This window comes from Schistocerca cancellata, chromosome 2 (assembly GCF_023864275.1).
Source record: "Schistocerca cancellata isolate TAMUIC-IGC-003103 chromosome 2, iqSchCanc2.1, whole genome shotgun sequence".
Classification (NCBI taxonomy): Eukaryota; Metazoa; Arthropoda; class Insecta; order Orthoptera; family Acrididae; genus Schistocerca; species Schistocerca cancellata.
This window is the reverse complement of record NC_064627.1, coordinates 76,574,606-76,587,410: the sequence shown is the minus strand read 5'-3', so window position 1 is coordinate 76,587,410 and position 12,805 is coordinate 76,574,606. Positions and strand designations below refer to the sequence as shown.

At 38.8% G+C, this 12,805-nt stretch overlaps 1 protein-coding gene across 1 annotated transcript in view; it reads left to right on the top strand.

Annotated features, from left to right (window-relative positions):
- Positions 1-12,805, top strand: part of LOC126161352 (E3 ubiquitin-protein ligase UBR5) — a 349,964-nt gene that overhangs the window by 106,313 nt on the left and 230,846 nt on the right. The window lies entirely within an intron of this gene.

The following is a 12,805-nucleotide window of genomic DNA, read 5'->3' as shown; positions in this document are numbered from 1 at the left end:
ATTGTCCTCCCTCCATGGTTTGTGGAATATTGTGAGAAAAGGGCAAGCTGAATTTTGTACATGTGATGTTTTCTAAATTATGGTGATTTGTGCGCAGAAGCTTTTCTGTGTCGGGGAAATTTATTACATTCATCGATGAGACAGCAGCAGGCAGATGATGTGTTTGAAAGCAAGAGACCAAGGAAAATATTAACCACATTCTCATGTCAGTAAAGATGCATAATCTGCTGTGTATTCAGAAAAAATAGCTGTCTCAGGTCTCATCATAACTACAGCCTCTGCTATCACAACATATTCAGACAAAACAATGAAATATTTGTGACAACCAAGGTTATAAATTTCATTATGAGGTCTCATACTAATTGTCAGCTTGGAAATCGTTACATATTTGCAACAAACAAACAAACAAACAGTCAAACATTTGTGACAACCATGATTATAAATTTCATTGCTGCCTGTATATAGAAATTCACTGCTTCTTTCCTCACCTCTCATAGTCTAAATACTAAGCAAAGAAGGAAATGAAGGAAATAATTGAGGAAAACTTCTTTTTTATTTTTATTTTCAAAATGTGGACAATCGATAAATTGCATAAGTTTATGTATAATGTTAACTTTTTTAGGCAGATACCTTATATCTCTTATTCAGTTTGTAATTTTAACCAGTCAAAATATGATAAAAATAAAATTTTCTCTAAGTGCTGCTTCAAAAAATGGGAGGGAGGGGTCCTGTTATATTGTGGGTTGTATTATACTGTGGTTAACACCATATGTAGAAACTTGTTCTGAAAAATACTTACTTATTGATATTTTCATTTTTGTCTTGTTTTTACTTCTGATTCTGTGAAACCATTGATGTTGGGCCCGAGACCGTGGTAAGAGCCGGTATGCACTAGTTAATTCCAACTCAAAACATAAAAGTTTTCTGAACAACAGTATATGCAAAATCAAACAAAGGAAACTCCAGATAGGAATGTCAACCAAGTAGGAAAAGATAGATTGCTACTTAAACTAAAGAAGAAACTGTTTTACTTGTGCCTGTCCGGAGAACAATGTATACTTTAAACAAAATGTGCAGCAGGTCTGTCCCAGTTACTGTTGCTTTACTGCAGTATTAGTTTTGATACAGTGAAAATAAGAGAACTCAGCTCCATGCTAGCACACCATGAGCATACAAAGGACAATAATATGAATTCTGCTACAAAGTACAGATTGAGAACTGTGGGTATGATGAGAGACAGCTGTAGACTTCCCAAAAGGATGCTATTTTTGTCCTTAGCCCTTTGACTGCTGGAGGCGCACGATCAGCTTGGCACGCTGAGGCACTGCGGCCTGCACTGTCATCCGTATACCTGTGCTAATGTGCCTGACCCTCGAACTGCCACCTGGGGTGGAGCACCCCTCGCTGCCCCACCTGTCCTGTGCTGAATATTTCTGCAGTGACTGCGACTCCATGCGAAATATTGTCCTCTCGCAGCTGATACAGAATACTCATAAATGCTCTCATTATGTAGTTCCCCTGCAGGTGAATTACTATAGAATCAAACTGTCTGGTAAAACTATTTTCCATCACCAGGAATGATATCTTGCTTGTAGTTTTCTTGCACTATTTTTGTAGATTATGCCGAAAGCGACGTGATTCGTTAGCTTTACATCAATAGTTTATTGTTCTTTCTTGGATACCCGTTTGTAATGTCTGCATTTATCTATGCGTTCCTCACCGTACTAACTCAAGAACGAATAAAATAAGCCATAGATTACTGTACATTATTTTTGTTGTTCAGAACATCATATTACATCGTTCATAGGAGAAAGCGACATACAGATAATCTTTCGTATCGCACTACAACATCGGAATTAACTGTGAGCAACGGTAAGAACAATTTTACTTCCCGTTGTTAAATTCGTGTTCTGGTGTGACAAGAAATTTCACATGGCCTACTGTTTGTATCACTGAATTGCCTGAATAGTTGTTGAGCTTTGTAGTTATCCAATTATGCGTAATTTTGTTTCTTTGACGAAATTTGTACAATACCTGTGATTGTTGCACATAAGTATTCAACAGATTTTCCAACATTTGAAAGCTGTGAAATCTCTGTCTTCTTGTTAGCACATTAAATTCAGTTATAGAGAAAATTCAGTCATGAACTGTAAATTTAGGCGTTACTTTTACACTTTGTGAATATGTTTCCCATCCTTCTTTTTGATCCGGGCTTTGGACTGGCACTGGCGAAGTTAAAAAAAAATTTAATTTTGTTTTTCCATTTTTATAATTTTTTTTGTTTTCAAAGTTATTTTCTAATAGCATTATTGTATTTGTTCTATGCTGCAATTAGTAATTCTGTTTTGTGTGGTATTTTTCAAAATAGGGTACGACACACAATGGTACCTTGCAAGTTTTACATTCGTACCTGCTTTCTCGACGCACTTTTTGTTTCCAGCAAACAATACATCTACGTGTTAGCGCACTTTTCTTGGATTGCTCACATGTTATAATGTCCGGAAAATGCCTTCCCACAAATCTTAGAGGATTATCATCAGAACGCCTTCCTCTGCCAGCTTTTCTGCGCTCTAACGCATATGTTTCTGTAAGTTCCCTTACCAGTGACAGATGAAACTCTGCTATCGTCATTTTATGACATGTTAGTGATCTGTGTAGGACATGAGCGTTTAAAACACACAGATCTAGAACGTGAAAAAAGAACTTTTTATACCACTTCATTGTTTTCCGTATACATCCGACAGAGCTAAGTAGCGTATCAGAACGGTCAACTGCTCCCATATTCAAGTTATAATCTACAATGCTTTGTGGTTTCTTAATTTTTTCTCCAGTATTCCTGTCAATCCTTCCTGAGTCAACCATTTCTGTCGTGTTACATGTGGTAAACATCCACACTTCCCTTTTGTCACACCACTTTATAGCAAGCATTGTATCAGTACACATAAATTGTATATCTCCACGTTCCAGTTTCTTCTGAAGTTTCGGCATGTTGTGTCTGTTCTTACAGATAGTACCACATGCGTTCGTCCCATGACTGTGAAGCCAGGCAAACAAGCCTGGCCTGAGTACCAGTTATCAACGTAGAGGGTATGTCCACGTTCTAAATAGGGCTTCATAAGTGTAGCCACTATGTCACCACTTTTCCCCAAATTGTGGAACTCAGTTTCTGTTGATGTCCCTGTATAAACAGTGAAATCCAAGACATATCCAGTCTTACGATCATATAACACAAATGTTTTTATACCGAATCTACTCTGTTTTGATGGAATGAATTGTTTGAAAGATAAGCGTCCTTTGAATAATAACAAACTTTCATCAATGCAGAGTTTCTGATGTGGATTAAATGCACAACGGAAAGCTGTACAAACTTTACTGACAATGTTCCTAATTTTGAATAATCTGTCTCCTCCAGTATTGGCAGAGTTGTCACTGAAATGTAACATTCTCATAAGTAACAAAAAGCGGTCTCTTGACATGAGTTCACTAAAAACTGGCATATTTAGAAGACCATCTCTGGTCCAGTATTCACTAATTTTCAGTTTTTTCACGCGAGGCATCAGAAGACAAACAGCTACGAAACAATACATTTCTTCATATCCAGTATCTTTCCATTTTGAGATTAGAGAATGCACTGATTCAGGAGTATTCTCCTTGGTGAATAAATAAAACCGATTCGTTTCGTCAGCTATATATTTCATCAGTTCTTGTGTAGAGAATAACATGAAAACTGACAGATTACTTGAGTCATTCCCTATTTAACACACATGTCCTGACGGCGTATCATCAAATGCGTGACTAACAGGCTGAATGTCGTTTTCTTTCCAGTCAAATATATCACTGAGACGTGCTTTCTTCGTAGGCGTTTCACTATCACTTTCTGATTCTTTAGATTCAGAACAACTAACATCTCTTGTTGAAACATGAAACTGCTTTGACACCCCTGCTGACGTGGATGGTTTATGAATAGAGCTTTCGGACTCCGTGGAAGAGCTATCACTTTCGTCAAAATCAAGTAGTTCACCCTCACTGTTGCTTCTCGTAAGAATCTCCATGATTTCTTCCTCAGTGGAACCACGACGTCTCGCCATTTTCCTTGTAAAATACAGGACGCGAAGAACACTGATGTAAATTCCGATGAGCAGAAAACTGTAGTGCGAAGCCTAGGCTCACAACAGACAAGCTAGCGGCCAGAACTGCTAAAGGTTACTGAGACATAGGACGGGAAGTCCGCTGTCCGAGTTATCTCGTCATCAGCACTCAGGTAGTGGTGCGCCTATACTCGTCGTTAGCGCTCCGGGGCCGGCAAGCGGGTGTGACTTAACTCGTCAACAGCGCTAAGGGGAAAACCGGCGGCCGCTACTATACTCGCCATTAGCACCGAGGGAGCGGCACGCAGCATGATGAGTAAACTCGTCAACAGCAGTCAAAGGGTTAACACAGTCTCCCAAAAGAAAATTAATATCTAGGGTGGTTGTTGTTGTTGTTGTTGTTGTTGTTCGTGGTGTGTGTGTGTGTGTGTGTGTGTGTGTGTGTGTGTGTGTGTGTGTGTTAGTTAGTAGAGAGTACTTAGTGTGGTACCACATGCCAGGGATTCTACTTGTTCCAGTTGTGTATGGAGCACAGGAGGAATGACTGTTTGAATGTAATTTTTGGATGATGAATTTGCCTAATTTTGCCTTAACAATCTGTTTGGGATCAATACATAAGAACATGGAGATTGTATCTAGCTTCTTCTTTTAATTTTGGTTCTTGAGGTTTTATAAACAGGCTTTCATGTGATAGTTGCGTCTTTCTACAGTGTCTGTCAGTAAATTAAATGTCCCCTGTTAGTTTTATTTGATATATGGGTCACACACACAAGTGATATTGGAATATGAGATGTGCCAGTGATTTGTAAGTAATCTCTCATGTAGACTGGTTGTGTTTTCTCAGTATCCTGCCAGTGCACTGATGAACTGATGTCTGCCACCTGCCTTACCTACAACTGCACCTACTCGATCATTCCCTTTGTTACTCCTATTATTTACATTAGTTGCTTGTTTTTGATCATGAATCGGTGATATTATTGTCATGGGCCATCATTGCAAACACCCCCACCCCCACGCAAAATTTCACATATCTGTGCATTTAAAGCAAATTGACAATTTTTGCATCTATTTGAAAAATCACAGTCTGACTCAAAATGTGTGCAGCTTTTTTCAGGCAGTGCTTCATTATAGACAAATGCATCAGCTCTGAAAAGCTGGAATTCCCATGTCGTCAGTATAAAAAATGAACAATAAGACTACCATCACACTTCCATGGGGCACACTTGGACATCTGTTGATGACTCTCAGTCCGCTTAATGTGCCGTGTCCGACTATAATGTAATCGACCGTAGGGAATAAGGTTCATCTAAAGCGAAAAGTACGATACCCCATAGTAAAGAGTTGAAGTAATTTCATGATTTATTATGCTGCCAGAAAATATGCTTCATTTATTAATTTAATTATGAGTACATTCTTTTGTAATAAATAATGAAATTGTTTAAGATGTTAAATGCTATATATTTATAAACAAGGGTAATCCCAAAAGTAAGGTCTCCTATTTTTTTATAAGTACAGAACTCTGTTCGTGTGGCAGTTGGTCATACTGTTATGAAGAGTACTTCACGCGCTGTGTGTAAACATGCGCATGCCGCGCTGAGGCACTCAGTCTTGGCTTGGCAGCCGTTTAGACTGGAGCTTCCGTTTGATGTTAGCGCCAAGTGTGAATTGTGCGCATTTATTCGATTTTTGAATGCAAAGGGCACTGCACCGATTGAAATCCTTCACCAATTGATGGAAGTGTATGGCAAGTTGTGCATGGATGTCAAAAATGTTTGTGAGTGGTGTAGAGAGTTTGCAGTTGGTCGGACCAATAGTCATGATGAACAAAGGAGTGGGAGACCGTCAGTTTCTGAGGAGACAGTGTTGAAGGTTGAGCAAAGCATGCGTGAAGGTCGGTGGATCACGCTGGATGATCTCTGCACGTTGGTTCCTGAGGTTTCCCGAAGCACCGCTTACAGAATTTTAACGGAAACATTGAACTACCGGAAGGTGTGCACAAGACGGGTGCCACGCATGCAGACTGAGGACCACATGCGGCAACAAGTTAATGCTTCCCGCGCATTTCTTCACTGTCTTCCAGCCGAAACAGGACAACTTTCTGGACTCAGTTGTCATGGGTGACGAACCTGGTTATACCACTTTACACCTAAGACCAAGCAACAAACATGCCAGTTGCAGCATTCTTCTTCGACAAAGCCACGGAAATTCAAACAAACATAGTCTGCCGGTAAAGTAATGACAACCATTTTTTTGGATCGGAAAGGGGTATTGTTGGTCAATTTTATGCCCACTAGAACCACAATTAACACTGACAAATACTGTGAGACTCAGAAAAAACTCGAACGGGCAGTTCAGAACCAGAGAAGAGGGATGTTGAGCTAGGGTGTACACATTCTCCATGACAACGATCATCCACACATCACTCGGCAAACAGTTGCTCTCCTGCAACAGTTTCAGTGGACCATAATCACTCTCCCACCCTATAGTCCGTCATGCATTGACAGAAATGGTGATTATGTCAAAAAATAGCTAAATGTTCAAGCTGAAACTGATGTAAATGATTGTAGAAATAAACAGGTCTGTGTACTTATAAAAAAATAGGAGACCTTACTTTTTGGGATTACCCTTGTATATACATATGTCTTTGGAGTGTAGGTGGTCAGTAGATCAAAGAAGCAGGAACAACTTCCGGACACATGTTGGCTTGCCCACCACTTGTTTTCCAGTCTTGGAGGAAGACAGTTGTGCTTTTTGTAACCAGTGATGTATAACGGAGTTAGATAAACAGTGTTGATAGTAAATATTTTAAGAAGTGCAAACTTACATTGCAAATAGTGTAGTTCGGAACAAAAAGTTCGAATAAATATAATGCTTAGCAAACAGTATTTCCAATTCAGTGGAGTTTATTTAAACAGAAGAAAACCCCGGTCGTGCTTCATGTTGGAATGATCATTTCGCAGACAAAGAAAATGATGAAACCCCCTTGACAAACGAGATCTGCAGTTATTGGGTATGTAATCTTTCAGCAACTACTAACAAATTCATGCTGAAATTGTGCTGTAACTGGACTTATTATTCTCATTCAAATAGCTTATTGAATGGAAACCAATAACACATGGTGAGAGTGCTGTCCTACCACACTATACTGCATAAAGTTCTATAAATAATTCTTCAGATATTTAACTGGCACTACAGTACACTACAGTGTGTTAACTGTAAGACCTGAGTAGTGCGGGGAGAGGAGGAAGCAAGCATTGGCTGACAAGGGGAGAGGAGCCGTTGGGTGGGGGGGAGAAGGCACGCCTACCAGTTGCAGTGCTGGCACTACAGATTGCGCGTCATGCTTACATGAAAGCAGACGAAAGGCTTGGAAGTAAAACTCGCTTCAAATGTTGTTCGTAAATGAAACTGAATTTGTCATGTACATTAAAATCTATATAGTCGATAGACACACAAACAAACACAGACATACACACAAAATTCAAGCTTTCGCAACAAATGGTTGCTTCATCAGGAAAGAGGGAAGGAGAGGGAAAGACAAAAGGATGTGGGTTTTAAGGGAGAGGGTAAGGAGTCATTCCAATCCCGGGAGCGGAAAGACTTACCTTAGGGGGAAAAAATGACGGGTATACACTCGCGCGCGCACACACACATATCCATCCGCACATACACAGACACAAGCAGAAATTTGTCTTTACAAATGTCTGCTTGTGTCTGTATATGTGCGGATGGATATGTGTGTGTGTGTGTGTGTGTGTGTGTGTGTGTGTGTGTGTGTGCGAGTGTATACCTGTCTTTTTTTCCCCCCTAAGGTAAGGCTTTCCGCTCCCGGGATTGGAATGACTCCTTACCCTCTCCCTTAAAACCCACATCCTTTCGTCTTTCCCTCTCCTTCCCTCTTTCCTGATGAAGCAACCATTTGTTGCGAAAGCTTGAATTTTGTGTGTATGTTTGTGTTTGTTTGTGTGTCTATCGACCTGCCAGCACTTTCGTTTGGTAAGTCACATCTTCTTTGTTTTTAGATATATTTTTCCCACGTGGAATGTTTCCCTGTTTATCACATCGTATCTCCTCAAGAATGATAATATATATAAATGAATGTACGTATGTTTGTCTACTAAGCGCTCACAAACCATTCATCTGATTGCAATGAAATTTTGGTGAGTTGTTCTCCGAACGTCCGAAAAGGGTAATAAGCAATGTTTCAACAGTTACGTCATTGTAGCATGCGTAGCGCAATTGATTAGGTAAATACTTGTCATGCAGCGGACCCGGGTTCGATTCCCACTGCTCGCAATTTTTTTATTTATTTTTTTTATTCCCCGCAGTGTTAAACTATTAATTATAAAATTTAAATATACTTAAACAGGTCATATAGTATAACATAACTGTCAATCTCTATATATAAAAATGAATGTATGTATGTCTGCCCTCTGTGCATTCCCAAACCATTCATCCGATTGCCATGAAATTTTGGTGATTTGTTCTCCGTACGTCCACGAAGGTTCCTAGCCAAAAAAAAAAAAAAAAAAAAGACACATTCTTGAGGAGATATGATGTGATAAACAATGAGATGCCACCGCGGGAAAATACCCAGAATTATGCATCCACTACTTGAGAATGAGAGCACTTAGCAACTAGCAACAAACGTTACATACAATTTCAAACCTTTACGAAAATTTTTCTTGCTGACACCCCCCACAAAATAATGAAAGGAAAAAAGGTTGTCGCTTACTACATTTTCTCAGTACGTACCGTAAATCTGCCGCAGTAGGCATGACGTTTTAATGTATTATTTCGTTACTATTAACTCTAATCGCAACATATTTTGCATACAGTATCCACATATATCAGTAAATGCGCCGGCAAATTTATGTCTCTTATTTATCTAAAATTAAAGTGTATATCGACATTCCCACCTACAATACGGTATTGAGATTTGGGGCGGGGCACCAACGGTATACATGGATAGGGCTTTTAGAGCCCAGAAGAGAGCAGTTAGGATAATAGCGAATATTAGTAAATGTCAATCCTGTAGAGAATACTTCATTAAGTATAATATACTAACAGTGTATTCATTATATGTTCTAAGGACTATACTGTTTGTAAAAGAAAATATGGAGCACAGTACAATAAATAGTGATATCTGTAGTTACAATACAAGGAAGAAAGAGGATTACCACATAAAATTCAGAAATAAAAAAGCAACCGATCATAATCCATTTTCTGCTGGAAGCTTTTTTACAACAGACTTGCCAAATGCCATAAAAATGTTAAAAGGAAACATTTAAAATAAAATTAAAGCAGCTGTTAATTGCTAAATGTTTGTACTCCATCAAGAATTTTTAATGTTGTATGTACATTATTTCTACTACTAAGCTATTATTATTGTTCATGTATGTACTGACTGGCTATGTCCGTGACTGTAAAAGTTATTTTGGACAAATAAACCATTATTATTATTATTATTATTATTATTATTATTATAGGGAAATGGAGGCTGTTTATTTGTCCTGGTGTAGAAGATACTCAAATATACTAACGTAGAAATTGAAGCTGCATGTGAAATTGTATCTGCAAGCTAATGGGAACAAATAGACCTGATCTCTTTCAGGATGTCCACATTGAAACTGATATCTGTGACCATGACATGGTTGTGGCAACAGTGATTATCGAAGTACAAAGAACAACTAAACAAAGCAGAAAGATACATACATTCAGTAAAGTAGATAAAAAAATCAGTAATGTCAAACAATGGAAACTCTACGGAGCAACATCAACAATTTAGGAAAAGATAGACAATGTTGCACACGACATCCTTTGCTACCAAGCTAGTGTCATCAGCAGACAGAAATATTTTAGAGGTACCTGTAATACTAGAGGGCATATCATTAATATAAATAAGGAACAGGAGTGGCCCCAATACTGATCCCTCATCCTTCACCCTGACCGTACCTCACTCAGACCCCACATCACAGCCATTCTTAACACTGTGAATAATGACCTTTTGCTGTCTGTTGTTAAAGTAAGAGGTGAACCAAATGTGAGCCATTCCCCATATTCCGTAATGGCCCAGCTTCTGCAGTCTGGGTATTTTGACGTTGGCCTCTCAATGAATATATTCTTTACTGTCATTCATTGTTAGTAATATCAGCTTATTCCCAAGAATAATCAGCTTTCACTCAGTTAATACTCGGCAGAAATCCACCTTGCAGTTGTATCAGGCAACCATAAGTCTTGTGCAGAAAGGTGTGCAGTATACTGCTGCATCCATTTTCAATAAGCTACCACAAGAATTAAAAAATCTTAGGAGTAATCTACTCGCTTTCAAATCGAAACTGAAGAGCTTCCTCATGGATCACTCCTTCTATTTTGTTGAGGAGTTCCTTGAAAAATGAAGGTGATTTTTCTGTTGTGTTGTTGATTGCATTTACTTAAACTTATGGCTTGTCTTTTTTCAGGTTCATAAATGCTCCTTAATTTGGTCCTACAGAACTTGATGTGTAAATAAAATAAAATAAAGGGAAACATTCCACGTGGGAAAAATATATTTAAAAAGAAAGATGATGAGACTTACCAAACACAAGCGCTGGCAGGTCGATAGACACACAGTCAAACACAAACATACACAGAAAATTCTAGCTTTCGCAACCAACGGTTGCCTCGTCAGGAAAGAGGGAAGGAGAGGGAAAGACAAAAGGATATGGGTTTTAAGGGAGAGGGTAAGGAGTCATTCCAATCCCGGGAGCAGAAAGACTTACCTTAGGGGGAAAAAAGGACAGGTATACACTCGCACACATACACATATCCATCCGCATATACACAGACACAAGCAGACATGTCATTTTTTCCCCCTAAGGTAAGTCTTTCCGCTCCCGGGACTGGAATGACTCCTTACCCTCTCCCTTAAAACCCACATCCTTTCGTCTTTCCCTCTCCTTCCCTCTTTCCTGATGAGGCAACAGTTTGTTGCGAAAGCTTGAATTTTGTGTGTATGTTTGTGTTCGTTTGTGTGTCTGTCGACCTGCCAGCACTTTCATTTGGTAAGTCACATCATCTTTGTTTTTAGGTATATTTTTCCTACGTGGAATGTTTCCTTCTATTATAACCAGATGATAAACTTAGGTTTATTGGTAGAATACAGGAGAATTGTAATCAATCAACAAAGGAGCTTGCTTACAAATCACTCGTGCGACGGGTTCTAGAATATTGTTAAAATGTGTGGGACCCATACCAGGTAGGGATAACAGGGGATATTGAATGTATACAGAGAATGGCCACAGGTTTTCTTAATTCATGGAAGAATGTCACAGTGATACTGAAGGAACTGAACTGGAAGACTCTTTAAGGTACACGTAAACTATCCCGAGAAAGTCTATTAACAAAATTTCAAGAACCACCTTTCTGTGATTACTTTTAGGAATATACTATAACCCCCAACATATTGCTCACATAGACACAGTGAGGATAAGATTAGAACAATCACTGCAAGTGCAGAGGCATTTAATCAATCTTATCTTTCTTCCTGCACTCGATAGGTGAATGAAACAGGGAGAAACTTGAAATAACTGGTACACTGGGAAAAGACCTCTGCCATGCACCTCGTGGTGGTTTGCAGTGTATAGATGTAGATACTGTGGCTAACCAAGCTGCAATTTCTGTATAGCATCTGATTGGGAGCCCATCAGACAGTGGGGCCCAACAGAATATTTGCAATTTTTTACTTTCTCAGTTTCAGTGGCACTAATATCTGTATCACTCATCTTTGCAGTGTGGTGTGAAGTAAACTGGGCTAGCGTTTCTGTATCTTCCCCAATAAAAGACCACTTGAAAATTTCACTTAAATATTTCTCTTTTTGATATGCTACCTCCGTGTCTGGTCACTAGCTGTGGTGCCATGCACAGCTTCTTCGTAGGGCCAGAATTTCATAGTATGTTGTGCGAGATTTGTTGATATATTGTACTATGGTAATCATTGAAGCTTTCATACATTGCCCTCTTGGTGGCCAAACACATTTAATTCAGAATATCTCAATCTTGAGACCTGCTGTTATACACAAATTACTGTTTGCATAGAAATTTCTGTTTAGTGACTGTTTATCGTGGAGAGTTTTTCCCACCATGAACTGTTCTATGACATAAATGTCTGTATATCGTTCTAAGTTCTCCTATATTGGTAGATACTTTGAATTCCTCTTTGACATGTGAGATGATGGCCTATTTATTTAACTTACTAAATACACAAAACTTTCTACTTGTTTTGTTTCATCTGTCCTTTGTGTTTTAGCAGTCATTGTTAATAGTATTGTCTCATGGTAACTGATATCAGTTTGAATGTGAGCACCCCCAAAGAGATCAGATAGATATGTTACTGTTGGGTCTAATGTATTTCCATCATGAGTAAGCTCCTGAGCTATGTGTTGTAGGTAGTTTTTAGATAAAGCTTTTCATACTATTTCACAAGATGTCTTGTCTTGTCACATCCACTGCTTACAAAAACAGTGATATTCGCGATTTGTTGTTGGATGATTAAGATCTCCTCTACCCGTGATGGTAAGATTGTGGAACTTTCTCGCTGGCAAACTGTGGGATTGTTGAATTATTTCAGTTTCATTTGGGTGAACACCTTGTGGACAATAGAAAGATTAATTACAAATTTATGGCCATCCTTGACACTGAGTCTTGTCTAGAAAGTCTTCGTAGCAGTTTCAGTTTAT